Source organism: Prionailurus viverrinus, chromosome B2, assembly GCF_022837055.1.
Source record: "Prionailurus viverrinus isolate Anna chromosome B2, UM_Priviv_1.0, whole genome shotgun sequence".
NCBI classification, from domain to species: Eukaryota; Metazoa; Chordata; class Mammalia; order Carnivora; family Felidae; genus Prionailurus; species Prionailurus viverrinus.
Genome location: NC_062565.1, coordinates 149272642 through 149296509, shown reverse-complemented (window position 1 = coordinate 149296509; position 23868 = coordinate 149272642). Strand labels below are relative to the sequence as shown.

The following is a 23868-nucleotide window of genomic DNA, read 5'->3' as shown; positions in this document are numbered from 1 at the left end:
AAGAAAACAAAGGGAAACAATGAAAATAAATGTTCTAGGATAACAAGTTGCCCCAGGTGCATGGATATCACATTGAGTTTGGTAAGTGATGGACAAAAGGCCAGTAAGATGGGTTTGCTAAGACTGTGGAGGCTTCCTTCTGAAGTTTATGAACAAGAGAACTTCAGTGGTTCCTTAGGAAAGAAATCTGGTGGCCTTAGCATAAGGGAATGGACCAGAGAGGGCCCGTTGCGTGCACATCGGAGTGCACATCTGAGTTGGGAGCGTGGAAAGGAGGCTGGGCAGGAAGAAGTGCCTGGAAATGACGTTACACAGTGGAAGGAAAGACTGGGCTTGCTCTGATGGACCAAGTCAAGGGTGAGGAAGATTTTAGATGCAAAAGCAATTTCGAAGGATGCCTGGATGACCCAGTGTGCAACTCTTGATCTCAGGGTCGTGAGTTTAAGCCCCATGTTGGGCATGGAGCCCACTTAAAACAAACATTTTAAAAAGCACCAAAGTAGTTTCTAAGGGTATCATCTTGGACATGAAAACAGAGAACGACTTACAAGACACAAATGACATTGTACAATTTAAATAGCTTGAATTTGAGGTGGTGTTGGAGTTTCCAGATGGGGGTGAAAACCAGGGATGTGGTCAGAGAGGCTAGAGCTTGGGGAGAAAAAAAAATATGTTAATCGGAGTCATGAACAGAGGCATGGAGCTGAAGCTATGAGAACGGACAAAACTCGTGTGAAGGGAGCGAGCAGAGAAAGAGGATCTTCAACAGGCTGTAGAGGAGCATCCGTTTCTGAAGGTGCGACGAGGAAACGGAGATTTAGAGAGACTGGAGTCCACCCCGGTAAGGCCAGCTTTATGGCGATGAAATGAGGAGCTTCCAGAAGGCCCAAGAACATCAGACCCAAGGAGCCTTTCCGTCAGTCGATGAGGTGAACACCAGGGGCCTGCAAGGCAGGTGGTATTTTCTCTAGCCTGGAGTCAACCTGGGGAGTGGGGAGGAGAATAAGGTAGGGGCAGCGAGCCCCTGCAGAGCTTCCCTGGAGCTGAAAGGACGTCCAGAACGGTGGAGACCTTGACACTCTGTGGACGGGAAAGAACGAGCCAGTAGAAGAGAGGTGTGGACACAAGAGGGAGAGGGTAGAATGAGGGACGTTTCCGAGGAGGTAGGCGAGAAGCTCTGGAACCATTTGGAGCCGTCTGCGTTCACCCTGACACACTTCTCTTCTTTCTGTGCTCACGTTTTACCCTCTGGACGTCACACGCTCTTCCTCCTGGCCCTGCCGAGTCCAGCTCCCTTCCAGGACATTGTCAATGAGCCCTCCGCACCCGACCCCGAAGAGCATAGATGCCCCCGCGGATGTGCCCCGTCGCAGGTTGTTCATTTCTGCGTCTCGGAACTCACCAGACTGTCCGCAGTACCTCCGTCTGTGTTCCTGTATGCCCCGCTTGTCTGTGAGCACCTTGTGGGCAAGGGCTACATCCTATTCAGTGTGTCACCAAGGCTTAAAATATTTGACGTCGGAACACAAGAGCAGATGTGGCAGGCAAGAGACTGTACGAGGCGGCGGCCGAGAAGGTTGCGGTGAATCGAGAATGTGCTGAGTTCTCAAGGCTGGAGTTGGTGCTGGCCCAGGTGCTCATAAAGTCTGCCAAGGCAGTGTATTTGGAGTACCAAGATGAAGGCCGTACGAATTTTGTTTTGTTTTTTAAAAAATCACCGATTCGGGGCGCCTGGGTGGCTCGGTCAGTTAAGCATCCGACTCTTGGTTTCGGCTTAGGTCGTGATCTCTCAGTTCATGAGATCGAGCCCCGCATCGGGCTCCGCGCTGACAGCACTGAGCTTTCTTGGGATTCTCGATCTCTCTCCCTCTCTCCCCCGCCCCCCTCGCAAAATAAATAAATAAATTTTTTTTTTTAATCACTGATTCAAAGTTAGAGTGTTGACCCATCAGAGAGTAAAGTGAAATGATACCGAGGGTTAGGAAGATGTCTATGAGAAGCGTAGAGTGGAAAACTCCAGGGAGGGTGCTGACCTCATCCCGGAGGTAGGCGGGAGAACAGCAGGACGCTGGGGGGCGTGGCACATTACACGGATGAGGATGCCCGAGACGCATGGTGTGAATCCGTAACGGCAAACCTAGAGCACGAGGTTATATGAGCGAAGGCAGCAGAAATGTCCTCATTACGCTCTGTGTCCTTTAGGAGGCCAGCAGGCACGGCACACAGCAGGTGCTCTGCGAACGTGCCCTGTGGAGTAGAGAGGCAGCAGTGAATTGCAGGGTAGCAAATGCTCTTTGCTAGCAAGTTGGCGAAGGAGCTCGCTGTGGCCACGTGGGAAGGAGTAGGAGGCAGCAGGTGGGAGCTGAAAAGGCCCCTGTGGGCTGTGAGCCCAGACTGCCCCCTGACGCCTGAAAGTGAATTCAGGTCTGCTAGGTGCCCAGAGTCTCGTCTGCCGGTCTGCCCGATGTCGGGATCTGTACGGTCAATTCCAGCAAGTGCAAACAAAAAATAAAATGAATTAAAATGAATCCGCCACCCCCAAACAGTCAAGCTATATTTAGAAAGCAAAGCGTGTGACTCTTTAACTTGCCATTAAAATACAGTTGTTGGGAAAGGAATTAATTGAGTCGTCGATGCAGTATTGCAATCAGAAACGAATACCACATTTCGCACCTGACTTGAGGTAGATCTAGTAAGAAACTGCAGAAATGATGGGACTCTGGGGATGAGAGGAGTTCCCCCCTTTACCCTAAAAAAATGACCTTTATTTACACACACACACACACACACACACACACACACACACACACACACAGTCGTCACTACAGAAGTTCTTTCCGTTATCGTGAGCCAGACAAGACTTCCTTTCCTGCCATGGTGGAAATGCGCCTTCCGTATCACTTGTAAAAGGTGGAGGCCAGGCAAACCATAAGAGACTCTTAAATGCAGAGAACAAACTGAGGGTTGAAGGAGGGGAGGTGGGAGGGGAGGGGCTAAATGGGGGAGGGGCATTAAGGAGGGCACTTGCTGGGATGAGCGCTGGGTGTCATATGCAAGGGATGAATGACAAAATTCTACTCCTGGAATCATTATTACACTACGTGTTAACGAACTTGGCTTTGAATTTAAAAAATAAAATAAAGAGAAGACAGGAATAAAAACAAGGAAAAAGGAGGAGGCCAACTAAGGGGTGGCTGGGGGACTTTGTTAAACATGGAGGGAGAAGGAAAAACCTGATCCTCATCTCATACCCTCACACCATGAATTCCTGATGGATTAAAGACTTACGTGGGAAAGGCAAGACTTTAAAACTTTAAAAATATCTTTCTGACTCTGGGCAGGGAAGGTTATCCTCAACAAAAACTAAAAGCATTACCCACAAAAGAAATTATAGATAAAGGCGTGGCTCCATTAACATTAGGAACATCTGGGGTGCCTGGGTAGCTCCGTCGGTTAAGCATCCAACTCTTGGTTTCAACTCAGGTCATGATAATCTCATGGTTCGTGAGTTCAAGCCCCGCCTCAGGCTCTGCATTGTTAGTGTGGAGCCTGCTTAGGATTCTCTCGCTCTCTCTCTCTCTCTCTCTCTCTCTGCCCCTCCCCCAGTCATGCTGTCTCTGTCTCTCTCAAAATAAAATAAGCTTTGAAAAGTAAATAAATAAGGGCATGTGAGTGGCTCAGTTGGTTAGGCATCCAACTCTGGCTCAGGCCATGATCTTGTGGTTTGTGGGTTCGAGCCCCACGTCGGGCTCTGTGCTGACAGCTCAGAGCCTGGAGCCTGCTTCGGACTCGGTGTCTCCCTCTGTCCCTGCCCCTCCCCTGCTTGCGCTCTGGCTCTGTTTATTTATCCAAGAATAAAGAAACACTCTATTTATCCAAGAATAAAGAAACACTAAAAAATGTTTAATAAACAAATCAAAATTTTTAAAAATTGGAAACACCTGCTCATCAAAAGGTAACACGGAGAAAGTACGAGACACACGTTGAGACAAGACACTTGCAACACGAATGGTCCACGAGAGAGTAGGATCCGGAGTATACAAGGGACCCTTAAAATCGATTTAAAAAAACGGACAACCCAACTGAAAATAGAGAGGCAAAAGATACAATCAGGGAATTCACAGAAGAAACACAATGACCAATGAAAATACACAGAGATGCTGAGCCTCATTAGGAATCACACAAACGTGGATGAGACGCAATTTGTACCTACTGGTTTGACAAACACTTTATTTATTTTATTTTATTTTATTTTTAATTTTTTTTTAACATTTATTTATTTTTGAGACAGAGAGAGACAGAGCATGAACAGGGGAGGGTCAGAGAGAGGGAGACACAGAATCTGAAACAGGCTCCAGGCTCTGAGCAGTCAGCACAGAGCCTGACGCGGGACTCGAACCCACGGACAGTGAGACCGTGACCTGAGCCGAAGTCGGACACTTAACCGACTGAGCCACCCAGGCGCCCCTATAAACACTTAAAAGAATCGGCAAGGACAGAGATCAGTGGCAATCCTTACATTATTGGTGGGAAAGCCGGTTGGCTTTGAGCTCCGGACGACAGTCCGGTGCCCTTCCTGAAGTTGGGTCACTGGCGCGGCGGGCAGCACGTCCACTCCCGGGTGTGCTCATTAGGGAAACCCCGGCACCTGTGCCCCAGGAAGAAGGCTCAGGGAAGCACACATCCTGAGAGATGCACAGCACACTGGGAGGCAAGCTGCAAGCCCAGCACTGGGACGGGTGAGTGAAAATTGTTCTCGTCACAAAAGGAAACGCGGTGCAGAAGCGGAAATCTTCTATGCGTCGTCACGAGGAGGAGGCTTAGAAACAAAATTCTGAGTGGAAACAAACATGTTGCAAGAGGTTGCTTTTGGTATGGTGACGCGTTTTCTTTAGACCCCAAAGCAAGCCGAGCTAGATAATGCAGCGTTCAAGAGATACTCACCTGGGGCGCCCAGATGGCTCGGTCGGCGGAGCGTCTGACTCATGGTTTCAGCTCAGGTCACGTGATCTCACGGTTCCTGAGTCCGGGCCCCACATTGGGCTCTGTGTCAGTGCAGAACCTGCTTCAGATCCTCTGTACCCCCCTCTGTCTCTGCCCCTCCTCTGCTCATGCTCTCTCTCCTCCCTCAAAATTAAACATTTTTAAAAAAGAGACACCTATGTGATAAAACTTTCTTTAAAGGAGGTGATCATGAACACAAATGTTAAAAACTGAGGTCCTCTGGCGAGAGGAGGCAGACAGGCCAGGAGGAGCAGGCCGAGGTTGCCATGACCCTGGAAACGTTCCTGTTCCCGCCCTGCGCGTGACTCTTGGCAGCCAGTTTAGTTTCGTGCTTTATGACTTACCTCTGTGTTTCGTACCTGCATGCTTTTGTGTGTATTCGATACCACAGAATAAAACACTCAGATGTAATGCCCCTTATCTGTCTAGTTGGCTTCAGGGTAGGTTTGCACGTCTGGCACTTTCTCTAGAGTACAAGAGAGCACTTCTGTCCATTCAACAGAAAGTGCACAGCTCCGCCGTCTTGCTTAGAATAAGTCGGCATCTCGCTCCCTCCTTCCTGGAGACAGACCGCCGCCGATGGCCAAGATGAGATTCTGGCTGTCTTCTCACCCATTAGATCGTGTGCCTTGTCACGGCCAGTCCTCAGAAAAGGGTCGTGTGTGAAAACCGCAGCTACAACAACTCCTTCCTCCAGAGAAAAACCGGCCGCTGCGTCCCTTGGGACCCATGACCCTTGGTGGGGCATGCCTCCACATCACCTCACATCAGTACACATGCTTTCTTGCTACCCGAACACGGCCTGGGCCACTTTGCAGCAAATTGGCCACCCGGCCCAGAGTGCCAGCCTCTCTGCTCCCCGCGTCCCCAAGTGCGGGTCCTCCAGAGGAGAGCTGAGGTCAGCGGGCACTCTCCCTCTGGGCTGCACACCACTCTTCAGGAAATGAGTGAGCATGCCGGGCACTCGTGTGTTTTAGAGATCCCGGGAGCAGCTTCCAGATCCTCCCTTCCCCACCCCCACACGCCAAATCCACTTCTTATTTTTAAAGGGAAGAGCGTGAGAGAAAAAAAGCACAGATACGTAGGGTTGACTTTATGACGCGCATCCCTCCCTGGAGAGAAAAACAGCCAGGGTCCTGGTGCCGACTTGGTCAGCCCTGGGGCGGTTTCTCACCAGCCCCGGGCCTCAGTTTCCCATCTGTAACATGGAAGTTCTCTGCCAACTCCCCTCCGTTCTGCTGACTCACCTGTGAGTTTCTCACGGGGCCGGGATCAGACCCCTGGACGTTTTCAGAGCTGAAAACAAGGCCCTGGGGGGAGGGAGAGAGGGAAGGAGGGACGGAAGGAGGGATGGAAGGAGGGACAGAAAGCATGGACATCAAAAAATGATGCCCTATTTTGTAAGGAGTTGGAATGAAAACAACTCTTTTATTTACAAAACGTTCATCTGCCTTCTGTGTTTTACCACTGTATGTGCTTCCGTGGAAATGGGCCAAAGTGACCTGTGGTTATATCAACTTCGGAGGGTTTTTTTAAAAGTTTTATTCAGTTAAATCATCTGTACGCCCAGCTTGGGGCTTGAACTCGTGACCCCAAAGTCAAGAGTCATGGGCTCTGCCGACTGAGCCAGCCAGGTGCCTCCCGACTTCTGAACGTCTTGAGTCTGTTTGGACATGACTGTAATTCACTAGCAGGGAGACATGTTACGGGCATTCTCAGATTTTCTTATTTTTGTTGCCTTTTTATGCTTTGGAAAAATGTACATGTGTATTATACATATACATAATTAGCCAGAAAAAGCTACTTGATTTATAGAGCTAACAAGAACCAATCTAAAAATAAGCTTATTTTAATTAGTGTGAATTTCACAGCTAAAAATCTTTGGTAAGAAACAGTTTTGGTATTTTTTTCTCATCACATAGGATGTTTTGAAAATAATAAATAAAAGGAGCTCAATACTATGAGCAAATTTCTCCTGTGTCTTCTCAAAACTACCTGGTGAAATTGTTTGAAGACTCTGGCCATGTGGAAGCTGATTGAATTTATTATCAAATGAGTTTTGCAAGAATATGAGACAGTCCCTTTCTGGAAGTAATACAATCGTTGGCCTTTTTTTTTTTTTTTTTCTGAAAATTAAATGTAAGTCTTAAATCCGAATACTACTTAAAAGTTAAATATCAGGGCATCTGGATGGCTTAATCAGTTAAGTGTCTGACTCTTGATTTCAGCTCAGGTCATGATCTCATGGCTCCACAGTTTGTGAGATCAAGTCCTGAGTAGGGCTCTGCTTTGATAGCGTGGAGCCTGCTTGGGATTCTCTCTCTTCCCCCCACTCTCTGTCCCTTCTCCGTTCTCTCTCTCTCTCTCTCTCAAGATAGATAAATAAATTTTTTAAAAAGTTTAATATCAATTACCTGTGTACTTTTGCAAAGTATGAGATTTATAAGTATACTTTAATAACCGACATTGAGGATAAACCATAAAAGTTTTAAATTGTTTAGACAAAATGGTTTGCTTTCCATGTGCTGTTCTTGCCTTCTATCAACAGTAGAGTAAGAAAGCGTGGGCAGTCGACACCAGGATATTTTTTTCTCATATCCCCCAAATAAAATGTTGTGTCCCCATTTCAGAAATGCAGCAAGTGCATTATTTTCTCCTCAAGAAGTGAGGTTTTGTCTTCAGTGCGATGGGTAGGCTTCCCGAATAAGGAAGGGGGTGAGTCAAAGGAAACAGGCTTGTTTTCAGCCGATGACCTTTTAGAAGTTCATGAACGGCGAATTCTCATCCTGTTGCCAAAATAGTGGATGATTTCAAAGTCAGGGTGTGAAATGGTTGCTAAGGAAGTGTCCGGGCAGATGCCATTGTGCAGCAGAGAGAGCTCCGGTAGGAAGACGCCCATGTTCTGGAGAGTTCGGGACTACCTGGCCTCTGGCTCCCAGCGGCGATGGCCACACCGACTCCTTGTAGCAACAGGCCGTTCCTCTGACGTGTTTCTGAAGGGTGTGCTTTGTTTGCCCCCATCGACTTGATACAACCACTGAGATAGAGTAGGAGCCTTTTTTTCTTTTTCACTCGGCTCTCTGGAAATACTCACGTTTCCATTTGATAGACTATGGATTGTTTTACAAGCCCACCGGTAAGGCACGCCAGCTCTCTTGTCACTCAGCCCAAAGGCATTTCACAGATGCTTGTGTTTGTGTTTCGTGTTCTCTTCTAAATGGTGATTCAGAAAGATGCCCCACGTAAAGTTACTGGCCTCTGAAAAGTTCTAAAAACTCATTGCCCAGAGCTACTGCTTTGGTGAGCTCTCTGGGAATTCTTTTTTTTAAATAGAATTATTAAAGGAACAACAACAACAAAAAAACCTGTGAAAGTAAATAATTAAGCAGAGAGCTATACTCCAACCCTCTGGAATGAAGAGTTCTAATCTTGTCACTTTTGCTTCCACGTCGTGATCCTTTGTTCCCGGTGAAGGAAAGTTATCAGTAACATTAAAGATCTTGTTGACCTTCCCAGCCGCCTCCTGACGGTGGTCCAGAAGCAGTGGCATTTAGGGACCTGGTGTGTTCATTTCCGTTTAACTTTTATGTGTATGTTCAAGAGCAACATGGAGTCTCTTGTGCATGCTTTTAAAATACGCATAACAACACACGATTATTTCTGTGTCCCCACAATTTGCTTTGTCCCCTTAACATTCTAATTCCTGTTATTGAAAAACTATTCGTATTAAATAGTCACTTTCAAAAGGGACTTGAAATGCAAAGGAAGTACAAAAGTCAAAGATAATTCTGTCCAAGTCATGTTCATTTTACCTTTACACGTCTAGAAGTTCTGTCCGTTTCCGCTGACATTCTGCTGTAGTGTTGTTGTTTTTTTCCAATTTGGCTTTCAGGGGAGAGTGTTTAAATTGGAAAGGCCCCTCATTGGAGATTCTTAAAGACGCTGGTGTAACAGGCAAGTGAATTTCCTACACAATCGCCAGATCTTTTTTTAATTGAAAAGTTTTGAAGGAAGTTTTTCCGAAATGACGTCGTAAACACTTCTCGACCTTAAAAAGGAAAGAAGAAACAAAACATGTTGAGCCTGCTTATTGCATCGCATGATTGGTTGTAATACATCTCTTTGAAGATTTTCCAGGGGTAAGGGTGATTTTTCCTTGTTACAAATGGCCCTGTGTGGTTCTGAGTTGTTATATCTAGATTTTATGGGTTTTCCTTTCCATTTACTTACTGTCACACTGACAGATATTTTTGCTGTCAGCCGTGGTTAAAATTTCGGAAAGCCTCTCCTTCCTTCTCTTACCTGCTTCTTAGGAGATTGTCACCTGAAAAATTTGACAATAAACGAATTAACCCAAGCTAGCCTTTTATCAGTGGGGAACTCTATTTAGAGCAGAAGCCTCTTTTCTTCTTTATTCTTAGTTTTGGCTGTGTCCTCATCAAAATCACTAAACCTGAGGATCTGAACTTTTCCAAGATGTGATCCATAGAAAGAAAAAAATAAACATTTGGAAATTAGAAGTACTTTCTGACTTCTAAAGTTTATACTGTTGAGAATATGGGAGGAAACAGTCAAGCAACGGGGAACACGTTGTCGTCACAAAACATAAGATCAGCTTTTCAGACATTTCTGTCATAGCAACACGAGGCAAACTTCCTTCATTATTTCAGATGTGGAAACTTCTAAGAGGACTCGTAATGTTGACATGCATTGATTGCTTAAACAAATAAGAGAAATGATATTTTCGAGCACTAAAAGGATTATTTCTTCTGCCAAGAGGTAAGAGACCAGGTATGCATGAGCATATTTTAAAACAATCATTTGTGCCGTTTGAGTAGACAAACAGTGAGCAAAAGCTCACTGATTTGAACCCGAAGGCATTTGAAATGAAAATTCGGAGTGTGGATACGTGTTTTCACAGATCATTTTGCCTATCGACTTAAGAAAAGGATCTGACCGAGGGAAATGACAAGAACGAGTCTGCTGAAGGAATCACGTAACTGTGGGTAAAGAACTCCCTCCACGGATGTCTGTGAAAAGAGTGGTTTGGGGGCCAGATGCATTCCTACACCTCCGCATGTTGCAAGGCTGGAAGGGGTCGGCCTGTTTCACCGTGGGCGCCTCCAGACGCTAAAATTTTGCATCTTCCGAAATACCCTGACCTACAGATTTTCCCTCCATCACGAATTCTTGCTTCCCAGCAAAATGGAGCCCAGACTTCCTCCCTTGTTATGCTAAAGAAAGAGTCCCAGCCTTTGTCCCCGGAAACCGGAAACTGTCTTCTCCTAAGTAGATTCCTTTGGGGAGTAAAGTTCCCATTCAAATATGTAATGAGAAATGATGATAAACATTAGATCACAGAGCAGGGGAGGGATCCTGTGTACAAATGAAGACAGAGAGACCCAGAGAGGGAAAGTGGTGACCCAGGTAAGGCTGCACCCCTGGGGCTAAGCCGGTCCTCTTTACAGGTGAGACGGGAAGCTCGGAAAGACATAGAAAGCATCAGAGGACAGGGGGCTGAGGGCCGTCTCTAGAACTTCCGATGTGACACAGAAACTCAGACCTAGGAAGCAAAGGGTTGGGAGGAGGGGTTCAAGTTCTTGGGCTCTTTCCCTTATGTTCTAGGGCTTTGCTAGACGAGACAGGCGGACGTAAAAGCGTTGAGGGCCATAAAAGGAGCATTTAGCCTAAGTAGGCTGCATTTAATAACTGAAGCGCTTTTCCCTGGAGCTCTAGACGTAATCCCTGGAAAGCGGGGTGGTTTCCTTGCCGGACTTTCTTCAGACCATACAATGCTTTATTGTTCGCCTTGTCACTGGGCCCAAAAGCATTTTGCATTGTTTCCATAAGATGTTATCAGGGTTAAACATTGTTTTAGTCTCGCGGAACTACGAACATTGCAGACGGATCTTTTAAAGAAGCACTTCAAGCCCAATAACACACGTATGGTGACTATCCGCCGGGCCACGCTCTGTGGGCCTGTCCGCCCAGCCCCGGCCCTGTGCGGGTCACACGGGCTCAGTCCACGGCCGGTGGCCACTGGAGTTAGCCCGGGCGTGGCCGTGGTTAGGCCCCCGCGGTGTCCTCGTGCAGACAGGGCCGGGGGGGTCCACAGACTCCCCCCGGTGCTGCCCCCAGCTTCTGAGCTGGAGCCTCACTGAGGCGGGGGAGGGGCGCAGGGCTTTCCAGATTCTCCTTTTGCTTCGTTTGCATTTCGTTTCTCTTTTTACACCGGAGATTTGATCCACGTGAGATCAGGATCTGGGAGTTACACTTTTTGCCATTTTCACAGACGCATTCCTTGTTTCCCTTGCAGAATTGTTGACCAACGTAGTAAGGTTGTGGGAGGAAATGAGTGGGAGTCGGCAGAAACCTCCACCAGGCCGCTGCCCCTCATCAGAAGGTGGCTGTCGGGCCTGGGGGTTCAGGGATGTGCCCGCGAGCCGGGCCTCACTCCCGTCTGCAGGGCCCGGAGACATGTGGCCAGAGCCACACTGGTAGCCGTGAGGCCGCTGAGACCCCGCGGCGGCCAGCATGTGTGGCCGGCTGCCGGAACCATCTCTGGCCCCCGGGGCCTTGCAGGTGCCACAGAGTGAAGCCGGTTCAACTCTCAGGTTTCTTTCACTCTGTGGGAACAGAGCGGCCCCTGTGGGGTCCCTGGGGCTCCCCACAGTTCAATCAGTACAGAAGCAGCATCTATTTGGGGTCCTGTCTTTCAGTCATAGGTCGTACTGGGCACGACAGACGGAAATAGTAACAAAACATGAGCCCTGCCCTTGACACCTCTGTCTGTAAATCAGATTCTGCCACCTGCACTGTGTCCCCCGGGGAGGACTGTGTCCCCCGGGGAGCACAGGCCTCGGGCGAGGAGTGAGGGCATACCTTGCAGGCCTGTTGGTGGGGTTAGCGGGACCTGCAGGGGTGCGTGTGAGGGGGCCGTGTGCACCTGGGCTGGGGCGGCCAGCTCTTTCTGTTCCTCACTTAGCCCTTCCCCTGTGCTGAAGTCATGACATCAGTGGTTAGAGAATGAAGTGACATCCACGTGAAGTGACATCCTCCGAGGGGACACGGAGGACGGTGGAGAGGCCAGCTTGAAGGCTGGTAAACACCTTTAGAGCAGGGATGATGAACCCGGAGCCGTGAGCCTGCCACCCTCCTGGAAGGACAAGCTGTGTGTCCTGTGAACAGAATCCAAAGTGACTCCATTGTTTCTGGGACGGAAACTCAGAGCATAGCTTCAAGCCCCTGAAACTTACATAGCTTCTTGAAATAGAAGGCTGCCTGTTACATATAAATTTCCATACAGAGAGCATTCTGGAAGGATACAAGGAAAATGTGGTTTTATCTCGGCAGTGGATATGGTGATTGGGGGTTGGGAGGGAGACTAGCATTTCCCATGCAACACGTCTCTGTGTGTTTGTTTTCTTTTTTAACAAAGCAGATGTCCCTTGACGATTCCTAAGTCCCTGAGCACTCAGAGATGTGACGCCATCTGATGTGACACTTTGATTCACTGTCAGTGGGCCCTCCTAGGGCTTGGGACTCTTTTCTAGTCCTGAGAAGAAAAGCCTACCTTTTTTTTTTTCTTTGTAATTCTGCATTTAGCTTTGCTTTGTTTTTATTTGGTAATATTTTTATTGTAATGTTCTCATGGAGATTGAAACTAAGATCTCGCCAGGATTCCTTTTTTTAGCAGAGAAATTGTTTTCTTCAGATGTTACTATATCTGTGAGTACTTTCTGGAATTATATCATAAGAAAAAATCAATCACATTATAGATTAAGGACAGTCTTTTCATCTACAAGGAGCTGGTGTCTGTAGAGTCCCCCACAATGCTTGAGGGTAGCGTGCTACGTGAATAGCTTGTTATATTTAGATCGCGCACACAAACTCACAAAGGCTGAAGTGCTAAGAAGTGGGCTAGATAGTTCTTAGAATAGAGCACGGAGGCCCCTTTCTCTTCTCAATTCCATGTTAGAAAATGCTCTATAATCTTTGTTTAGATATGAGACACTCTGCTCACAGACAAACCTGCTAATGTTTTTACATTTTTATTTGAATGTGATTTCTATGATTATGCGCTTTCCAAGATTTTCACAGGGTATAAAAAAAAAACTATTAGCAATTAAACTTTTGCTTAATTTTAGTTACACGCTTGGCAGCATATAGGGTATATCCAGCCAGAAGTCTGCATATACTCTTTTCTTTGGCAGAGAAAAAGCAAGGGATTCTAGCAACATGCGTCACTGTTTAAATTAACCAATACAAATTACCACAAGCGCTATATCTCAACTTTTTCCTTTTTTGATATAGGTTATAGTTTCCACGGACCACCCCGTCGACTCTAAAATTCATGTGCGTGGTTTGGCGGGGGCCAGACTCTGGCTATCAGATGGTCGAACCATCAGCTACTTGTGGGTATTTGAATTGGACTTAATTAAAAGTAGATAACATTAAAAATGTAATTCCTCAGCTGGTTTGGCCACCTTTCAAGCACCCCGTAGCCCCCTGTGATGGCCACACGTATGGGCAGCACAGATCTAGAACATTCCATCATCACAGAAAGTGCTACTGGGCAGCGTTAGTCTAGAATATACATACTTCATAAGCAGGGCTGAAATGGAAATGTTTCCATGATACTTTTTAACTTGTAATGAAGAAAAAGACGCAGTTTCGTGTAGATTCTTTGTGGACCAGAAACCAAAATACACATACGAACTTGACAGTTTGCTTCGTACTGTTCTCACTTAGCATGTAACATACTTGCCTTTGTGGAACCCAATGCCTGTGTGTTTTGTCTGGCTTTCATTTAGACAAAGGGAGGAAAGTGTGAGAATAACAAAGATGATTACACGGTCACAGTGTTTCTCTGGCTTCATATCGAAAAATCTGGTTCAAACGCGGACGCAGCAAGCCTTTGGGTGGGGTTAGTACGTTAACTGCCCTTCGTTGACGTTCAAGAAAAACTGATTTCACAGACCAGTCTGGACTCCCTATCTTTTTTCCCCGAGTACTCTTTGGATTTCTAGCCCTACGTTATCATTATTGACATATTTATCATTTGTTTGTGACAGGTTAAGCTTCAAAAGTTCTTCGAAATACCACACGATAGGATTCTTTCCATAGGTGTTCTGACGCTATTAAGGCATAATCTTGCATTTCCCTATAAATATGGAAAAGTTTGAGAGATAAATGAAGCAATGTTTATTTATTTTTGAGAGAGAGAGAGAGAGAGAGCGCACGAGTGGGGGAGATGCAGAGAGGCAGACAGAGGATCTGAGGCGGGCTCTGTGCTGACAGCAGAGAGCCTGACGTGGGGCTTGAACTCACCAACCGTGAGATCATGACCCGACCCAAAGTCGGATGCTCAGTCGACTGAGCCACCCAGGTGCCCCAAGTGAGCACATTTAAAACAAATGACTACCTTATACCACATACCAAAATTACCCCAAAATAGATCAAAGGCCTTAATGTAAAAGCTAAAACTATAAAGCCCTTAGAAGAAACATAGATGTAAACTGTATGGCTTCAGTATAGACAATGCTTTCCTACATAGGACAGTGAAAGCACAGACATCGAGGGAACAAACAGAAACCAGGCCTCATCAAAATCAAAGATGTTTGTACTTCAAAGCACATTATCAAAATGAGAAGACCAACCCACAGGTGGGAGGACATATTTGCAAATCACAGGATCTACTGTCTGGAATATATAAAGAGCTCTTGGACTCAACAATAAAAGGACAAATGGTTAATAGTTGAAAATGAATAGATATTTCTCTCAGGAAGACATACAAATAAATGGCCAACAGACACATGAAAAGATGCTCGGCACCATTAGTCACTAGGTAAATGCAAATCAAAATCGCCATGAGACACTCCTTCGCACCCATTAGGATGGTTAACATGAAATATACAGGCATCAAATGCCAGGAAGGGCGTGGAAAAATTGGAACCCCTTGTGCACCATTGATGGGAAAGGAAAAATGGTGCAGCCACTATGGAAAGCAGTGTGGCAGTTTCTCGAAGAGTTAAACATACAGACACCCTATGGCCTCCCAGTGCCACCAGTAAATATATACCCAAGATCACTGAAATTGTGCATTCACGTGAAAACTCATATTGGAGCGTTGATAGGAGTGATGGGAGAATAGCACCAAAGTGGAAACAGCCCAAATTCTATCTACCGATAGATAGATCAACAAAATGGGGTATGTTCACACCATGGAGTGTTATTCAGCCATAAAAAGGAGGAGGCACCGGTAACATGCTGCAACATGGATGAGCCTTAAGAAGACCATGCCAAGCGAAAGAAGCCCGTCACAGTGACCACCCACTGCGTGATTCCACTTCCATGAAGGGCCTGGGGTGGGCGGAGCCACAGAGACGGACGTAGGCGAATGATTGCCAGGAGCTGGGCACAGAACGGACAGAGAGTGAATTCTCACCTGTGTGGCCTTTCCCTTGGGGGTGAGGCATGTTCTGGAAGTAGATGGTGGTAATGGCCACACAGCCTTGGGAGTACAGACCCCACTGAATAAGGTGTGCTTTTAAAGGGTGCATCTGATGCTCTGTAGGCATATATTATATGCCGATCAGATATTTTACTTTTTATTTATTTTTTAAATGTTTGTTTTTGAGAGAGAGAGAGAGAGAGAGAGCACAAGCGGGGAGGGGCAGAGAGAGAGGGAGACACAGAATCGAAAGCAGGATCTAGGCTCTGAGCTGTCAGCACAGAGCCCGACGCGGGGCTCGAACCCACGGACCGCGAGACCGTGACCTGAGCCGAAGTCGGATGCTCAACCGACCGAACCACCCAGGTGCCCCGCAATCAAATATTCTAAAATAAATGTACATTTACATGGACATAATTCTTGGTTTCTCTCTGTGACCCCTTAAGCTCATAACAAGTCATTTGTTGGCAGGGCCATCTCCAACAGAGGGAAAGAATCTAAGCACAAGTGGCAGAACGTAAGGAGAGGTGTTTTGGGGTAGAAGGCATCTCTTTTTGCTTGAGCTAAAACTGAAAATTAGAAGTAGAGTGTGCTGTTTGTGAGCCAGCCAATTCAATTATAAAACAACGAAAACTTTGAAAGACTCGAGTAGTTAGCATCTTTTTAAGTCAAAATTGCCTGTTATATAATCTTTCAACGGCTGCACAGAAGAGCCCTGAGTCACATAGTGTTCCCACACGTGTCCAAAGTTTGAAATAAATGGAATGATTCTGTGCGCCCTGGCCAACCGTGAGGCACATTTATTTCCATTTATTCGTCTCCATCTTTGCATCTGTGTTTAAATACCCCCGTGCCTGCAGGTCTGGTGACTTCATTTCCTGGGTTCTATAAAATCCCAGCCCGGACAGACAGCTTGCAGGAAGTGGTTTTCCACATGACATGTAAACAGTAAGAAAGAGGGCATAAAAAAATAAACAACCCGACTAGTTTGCAGAACACAATTGCATGCAGAATTGACCTTAATTTGCAGACGCCTTTGGATTATCTGCTAGGGTTTCCAGGCCACCGTCTACACTTTCTGTGGGGCTTTCCAGCTGGGCACGAAACCAAATTAACAAACCAGACTTCAAACAAGGCTCTTCTGAGGCCCTGTAAGCAACGTGTTAGTAGGTACCATAAGCATATACAAGGATGAACCTGCCTATCAGGAAAAGCGTGCTCTTTCCAGGCTCGACGTTTTATTTTGAGGTGCGAAAGCAGCTGTCAGCAAACCCCTTTCTCGTGGCTCCAGTCTTCATGGCCTGTCAGTAACGGTGGCTGTTTTCTCGTACCCGTGTTCCTTGACACTCTCACCCGGGATTATACTGCAGGGACAGTGGCCACGGGGACAGGGACTGTACAATAAGGTAGAGGGACAGGTGCCAGCAGTTAGGAACTAAGGACAGGTGTGTGGCCGTTTACCTACTGGGATTTTACTGACGTTGTCTTTAAAAATATTTTCTTGTGCTTTCAGAGGAGATGTTTTAGAAAACTAAACTAGATTGTTATGTTTTTCAGTTTTATTTATTTGTTTTGAAAGAGAGAGAGCACAAGTGGGGTAGGGGCCGAGAGAGAGGGGGAGAGAGAGAATCCCAAGCGGGCTCGGCACTGTCAGCGTGGAGCCCGACGCGGGGCTCGAACTCACAAACCATGAGATCGTGACCTGAGCCGGAATCTAGGGTCGGACGCTTAACTGACTGAGCCACCCAGGCGCCCCTGAACTAGATTTTTCAAACCAAAAGCAGAAAGTTTTCAACAAACTTCACTGTTTAAATTAATGGCCATAGAATATTTTTAAAAGGCTGTATCTGGGGCGCCTGGGTGGCTCAGTCGGTTACGCGGCCGACTTCGGCTCAGGTCCCGATCTCGCGGTCCGTGAGTTCGAGCCCCGCGTCGGGCTCTGTGCTGACGGCTCAGAGCCTGGAGCCTGTTTCGGATTCTGTGTCTCCCTCTCTCTGACCCTCCCCTGTTCATGCTCTGTCTCTCCCTGTCTCAAAAATAAATAAAACGTTAAAAAAAAAATTTAAAAAAAAAAGGCTGTATCTAAACTCTGTAGATTTTCCCAAAGGGATAGTAATCACAGTAATATCGCCTCATCTACAGGGCTTGATTTTTTTTTTTTTTGCAAACAGATTTTTGGCACTAGAATATATTAAAACCAGTGTGATTTCCTAAATTGGTTTGTAATGATACCTCTCATTTCTTGAGCGCATCTGAGGAAAATGCTAATATTCCTTCTTTTCCAGGTGGTAGAACTGAGATTCAAAACGATAAGTAAAATGCCCAACGACAACCGCTAAGAATCCAAGCAGAGATTCGGATCCCGGGTCTTCCCCTGGCACAGCCCAAACGTTTAATCCCCCTGCCGCACTGCTCCAACCACAGGTTTTCTCCTACAGTCTATGCTGACCTGGATTTTGTCACATAAAGGCAGCATTTCAAGGCAGTCAGGCACGCTGTTAATGCACTCCGCCATGCGCTAGCTGAGGGGGATCTCGGGCCTCAGTTTCTTCATGTATAATATGGGGAGTAATGCAATGGAAGTTATTATTTCTACCTTCCGATTGTCGTCAAGCTGCATTGCTCCCAGAACAGCACTGGACCATAGACGCATTCATTCAGACAGAGCTGTTACTGTGGGCAAAAGGTTTTCTGTGCCTCCAGCTCAAGGTCAGACTAGGTAGAATGCGCAGTGCTGAAACATTTGTGTCCTTCAGTGCAAGTGTGAGTAACACAAAGCCACTTAAGTAGGACTGTATGCTACTCTTTAAAACTGTATGATGGGGGCGCCCCGGGGGGCTCAGTCGGTTAAAGCATCTGACTTCGGCTCAGGTCATGATCTCGCAGTTCCTGAGTTTGAGCCCTGCTTCAAGTTCTGTGCTGATGGCTCGGAGCCTGGAGCCTGCTGCGGGTTCTGTGTCTCCTTCTCTCTGCCCCTCCCTCGCCTGTGCTCAGTCTCTCTCTCTCTCAAAAATAAATAAACGTTACAAAAAATAGTAAAACCTTATTGTTTGGCTAGACAGATAGGGCAGAAAAATATGAAATGAATAGCACTATAAAATATTTGAACGAAATCCCCAAAATACAAGAACTCTCACGGTGGGATTTTCAGGAGAAAAACATTTTGGCGGTGTCTTTAAGGAAAGAAGAAACAGGTGAGCCGATGGCCCTCTGGAGAGTTGCTGACCAATAGTGTGAATACTGGGCTGGGGGGGGGGGAGGGACCCCGGACACGCCGTCCTCCAGTAACTGTGCATACGTCCCAGCTGCTAATGAGCGCGGTGTCCTACAAATCCTGATCACATATGGGTCAGTGAGTCACCAGATTTTAGACCAAGCCTTGTGTTCGTCTGTGGCCAATTTTTGGCATGAACAATTTCCTTTATTCTCATTCCCAGACTTTAAAAGTTTTTGTCATTGCCGGAGTAGGTTCCTTTTTTCTTTTGTTTTCCCTCCTTCCCCTTTTCTTTGTCCTTTTCCTTCCTTGCTCCTTTCCTTCCTTCTTACTCTCTGTTGTGTGCAAGACCTTGGGGGAACCTCCACGTCTGAAACATCCGCAGCAGGAGTGTGGGACACCCGCTGTTGGGGAGAGAGGGACCCTGTCCCCAGAGCTGGCTGAGAAAGCTGAATATAGGCCACGTAGAAAAGGGTGCTAATTATTTGCCTGAGAACAATTATGGGTGAGTGACAAAGCTTTTCCCAGTCTAAAGTGACAGAAGAAAAAGAATGCATAGTGAAATTTTCACAGAGTGATACAGACTAGCAGTTGCTGTATGTCTGTGTTCTAATTCACTGAATTTGCAAGGATCCATTGTGTGATGTGACTGTAAAACATAGTTACAGAACAGGTTTACAAAACTGGAAATTGGCTTTCTCGTGTCTCCCTCAGCCCCACCATCTTTTCTTTAAAATGTTTCTGAACTCTAAACATCTGGTAACCACTGATCGTGAGTGGTAATGAACCTTTAAAAAGGTGTTATTTATTTTTTTTTTTTCTCTTTTTTTTTTTTTGAACGTTTATTTATTTTTGGGACAGAGAGAGACAGAGCATGAACGGGAAGGGGCAGAGAGAGAGGGAGACACAGAATCGGAAAGAGGCTCCAGGCTCTGAGCCATCAGCCCAGAGCCTGACGCGGGGCTCGAACTCACGGACCGCGAGATCGTGACCTGGCTGAAGTCGGACGCTTAACCGACTGCGCCACCCAGGCGCCCCAAAAAGGTGTTATTTAGAAAGGCCACACACTGGATTTCCATGAGGGGTGGAAGCAGATGGTCATTGACTAGGCACACAGCTACTTCCGGTCACTGACCGTAGTTCTGGCCACACAGCGGATGTATTGTTTAAATGTTTATAGGGGCGTCTGGGTGGCTCAGTCGGTTAAGCATCCGACTGTAGATTTTGGCCCAGGTCGTGATCTCACAGTTCCTGAGTTCGGGCCCCATATCGGGCTCCATGCTGGCAGTGTGGAGCCTACTTAGAATTCTTTCTCTCTGCCCCTCCCCAGCTCTCTTTTTCTCTCTCTCAAAGTTAATATATAAACTTTAAAGAGAAAGTTAAAAAATTGAACAAAATATTGATATGATAATTTACATCTCATTTTTCTTTGAAAAAAATGATATTTTGTTAACTGCTGTATTAATCATAGCAGATATAATATGCATATGGCTTATAATTACATATTAATTATTCACATCAAAACACCAAGCTTTTTATGTTTATAATAACGGAGCCTGCTTTTTTAATCTATTTTTTTTTTAATTTTTTTTTTAACGTTTATTTATTTTTGAGACAGAGAGACACAGAGCATGAACGGGGGAGGGTCAGAGAGAGAGAGGGAGACACAGAATCCGAAACAGGCTCCAGGCTCTGAGCAGTCAGCACAGAGCCCGACGCAGGGCTCGAACTCACATACCGCAAGATCGTGACCTGAGCCGAAGTCGGACGCTTAACCGACTGAGCCACCCAGGCGCCCCTTTAATCTGCTATTTTTAAGCATCTAGTTGTGACATGATATCTTAACCTCATGTTGACCATTTTGAATCTAAAGAAAAAGCCAGAGGTGCCTGGGTGGCTCAGTTGGTTAAGTGTCCGACTCTTGGTTTCAGCTCAGGTCATGATCTCACAGTCTGTGGGATCAAGCCCCACGGCAGGCTCTGTGCTGAGAGCATAGAGGCTGCTTGGGATTGTCTCTCTCCTTCTCTCTCTGCCCCTCCCCTGCATTCTCTCTCTCTCTCCCTCTCTCTCTCTATCTACGTCAATAAAGAAACATTTTAAAAAATAACAACAAAAAAGAAAAAAACCAGACTCGTATATCAAGCAAAACTGAGGGGAAATTGAAAACATTCTTACAAAATTATGAAGGACCCAGCAGAGATCTTGCCGGTGACCCGCTGACAGAGTAAAGAATATTAACTGACGGGGGAATTATTATCTGATACCGTTCCCCTGACTTCCCAAAGTCATTACTTGACTTACTTCGTGTGTGTGAATTTCTGGGGCATTTACATTTTCTAGCTGCAGTGGGAAATGTAACGTCCCTTCTTACCTTCCTGTGTTTTCAGTCATCTCTATGAGATTGAGCGTAAACTTTTTGGGGCAGACCAGAAGTGGGCTTTGAGGCCAACTGGCCCCACGCAGATCCCAAACCCACAACCTCCCAAACCCTGGGCCCCTGCCCCGTGGCTTGCCAGCTGTGGGACCTGGGACAAGTCCCTAAATTTCTGTGAACTCAATGATCTCACCTTTAAAATGATCATGATGACGCCCGTTTTAAAGGATTAGATAAAAATGGGGCACAATCAGAGGGCACAAGTGTTAGCCCTTAATCTCCCTCCAGTCTGGGAGGCCCCCCTATTTTATTCTTTTGAATGCATCCAGCAAGATGCTTAGCACACACGCTTCACTCAGTCATCGTTCAATAATATTTATTGAAAACCTGTGAGCAGGTATAATGAGAGAAGCATGGGGAGGAGATCAACAAACCTGGCCCAGGCCAACTAAACAGCCGTGTGATGTAAGAAACGTACCCACGCCTTAACTTTCCCATCTTTAAAGTGGGGCAGTCTAATGAATAATTGCTTGAAGTAGAAAGGGAAGGATGCCGGAAGGGAAGGATGCTGGAAGGGAAGAAGGTAGAGGAAGAAGGGGGAAAGAAGCCAAGGTTGAAATAAATGCTTTCGGTGAACCGTGAGTCCTGAGAAGACAAAAGCCATGAACGTGGCCACAGAGAAGAGTTAATTCATATGGAACTGTTTGCTTCTAAGTTAGGTTTCATCATTCAAAATAAAGGAAAGAAACATTAGAATACGTTTTTCTAAAGGGAGCGGCGTGATGGTGTGAACCAATGCCCTTGGGAAATCCAGTGGCCGCGTCAGGCACAAAGGCAAAGCCACGGATCACCTGACCGTGTCCACGGCAGGCCTGAGCTTGGAGAAGCACCAGGCATGCCGGGAGTGCTCATGAAATGTCAGTTATGATGACGGTACTAATAATTATAACATCAGTTATACATATTTTATATATATATTTAGACTTATAATACCAGCGTCATTACCATCACCCTGCTGGCTGGGATACACAAACACTATCATTCTATTAAATATACAGTGCATCGTAAATTGCCCCTTTATATGTAATAAGACGCCTCCTGGAAATAAAGTTTGAGTAGAGAGCACTTAGGAACCTTAGAACTTCACAGTAAAGAACTGGTTGAAAAGTGCCCACCGACAAAGCAAAGAAACAAGTTCGAACCTTGTAGAGTCAGTAGCAGATGGGACGCCGAAGGATGGTGACGAATATCTGGGGGGAAACGCAATCCTCGCGCATGTTTTTTTCTTTAACGTTGGCATTGGCGCAGCAGCCAATTCCACGTTTGGGAGCAACTAGCTTGGAAATGAGTTTCGAGGAATCAGGAGGAGGCGGTGCGTGCCGGGAGTTCTCCCCGGGGCCGCAGGGAGCGGCCCAGGGACTGGCTAGGGGACTGGCTGGCCTTCCGCTCACTTGCTCCGGGCTGGGAGACAGTGGAGGAAGAATGAATGAAATCACAGTTAAACTCCAGCCAGGGATGGGAAGCGTGTGCTGCTGCGGCCTGGGGCCTCTGCTGCGCCCCCTTGGAGCTCCTCTGTGCCGCACTGTCCCCTGCGCCTGGCTGGAGGGCCTGTGCTGATAGAAACTTCGGGAACATCAACCTGCGGTTATGCCCGAGTCTCATCGCAGCGCTCATGGAAGATAGAAACAAGCCGCCAGCTCTGCTTCCCTGCAAAGCCCAGTCCCCAGAAATGACGTCAGGCTCCCCGGGCGGCGTGTCCAGCCTCCTGTCCAGTCCCCCAAGGATTTCTTCTCTGTGATCCTTGAAAAACAAAGTTTATCGGCCATGCGATCCCTCGCCACTGTGAAGCTGGAGCCCCCGGAGATGCTGAGAAGGCGTCCGGGGAGCTGTGGGTGCGCGTCTTGCCACGGGATGAAGAACCACGGAGACCCAGAGCATCCTGGCCACCGCAGAGAAGGCTGGCGCCTCTACAGAACCCACCCAGGGACTTCTGGAGATGATCTCGACACCAAAGGTGAAGAGGGAGCTGGAGGAGACCTCGAGGCAGCCCGCAAATACAGGGCCTTTGGGCTGCCCGTCCGCCTGGCACATCTGGACGGCCAAAGCCATGTGCTATTGGGCTCGGCCTGGATGGAACACTGGGACACCGGCCGGGAGAGAAGCCATAAATGCCAGACTTTAAGGATGGGCAAGGGGAAACAAACTACCGCAGTCAAACAGCAGACCGTGTGCTTACCCTTCTTCCACCATGTGACGCTAGGAGTCTGGTTTCCCTGTCTGACAGAGGCTCCTCTGTGGCCCTGGGGACGCCGGGGAGGGGGCTGTGTGGGACACCCTCTGCCTTTAGTCTCATGGCTGCTCTTACTTGCGTGCCTCACAGATGCCTTTCAAGAGCCCCAAGCTCTGCGTCCCCCAGAATTAGCCTAATGCCATCAGGCGTAAAAAATATATCACACTCCAAGATGAGAAAGCTTTGTGACTGGGCAACTCTTGCTGTATTGACTGTACATGGAAAGAGAAGGAAGTAAAATAACTTAAGGGGTGTCTTTGGTCCTTAAAAAGAAAACATTTCTAGAGAAGAGTCATGGGGTTAGATCGCATACGATTTATTCTACAATCAGAATCCCTTTGGATTCAAAAATAAAAAAACTGAAATTAGGGGCGCCTGGGTGGCTCAGTCGGTTAAGCAGCCGACTTCGGCTCAGGTCATGATCTCGCGGTCCGTGAGTTCGAGCCCCGCGACGGGCTCTGTGCTGACAGCTCGGAGCCTGGAGCCTGTTTCAGATTCTGTGTCTCCCTCTCTCTGACCCTCCCCCATTCATG

At 47.0% G+C, this 23868-nt stretch overlaps 1 pseudogene; it reads left to right on the top strand.

The window, feature by feature from the left end:
* LOC125166521 (glutathione S-transferase kappa 1-like) overlaps nucleotides 1–23467 on the top strand; it is a 50854-nt pseudogene extending 27387 nt beyond the window's left edge.
* The last annotated feature ends 401 nt before the right edge of the window (nucleotides 23468–23868 follow it).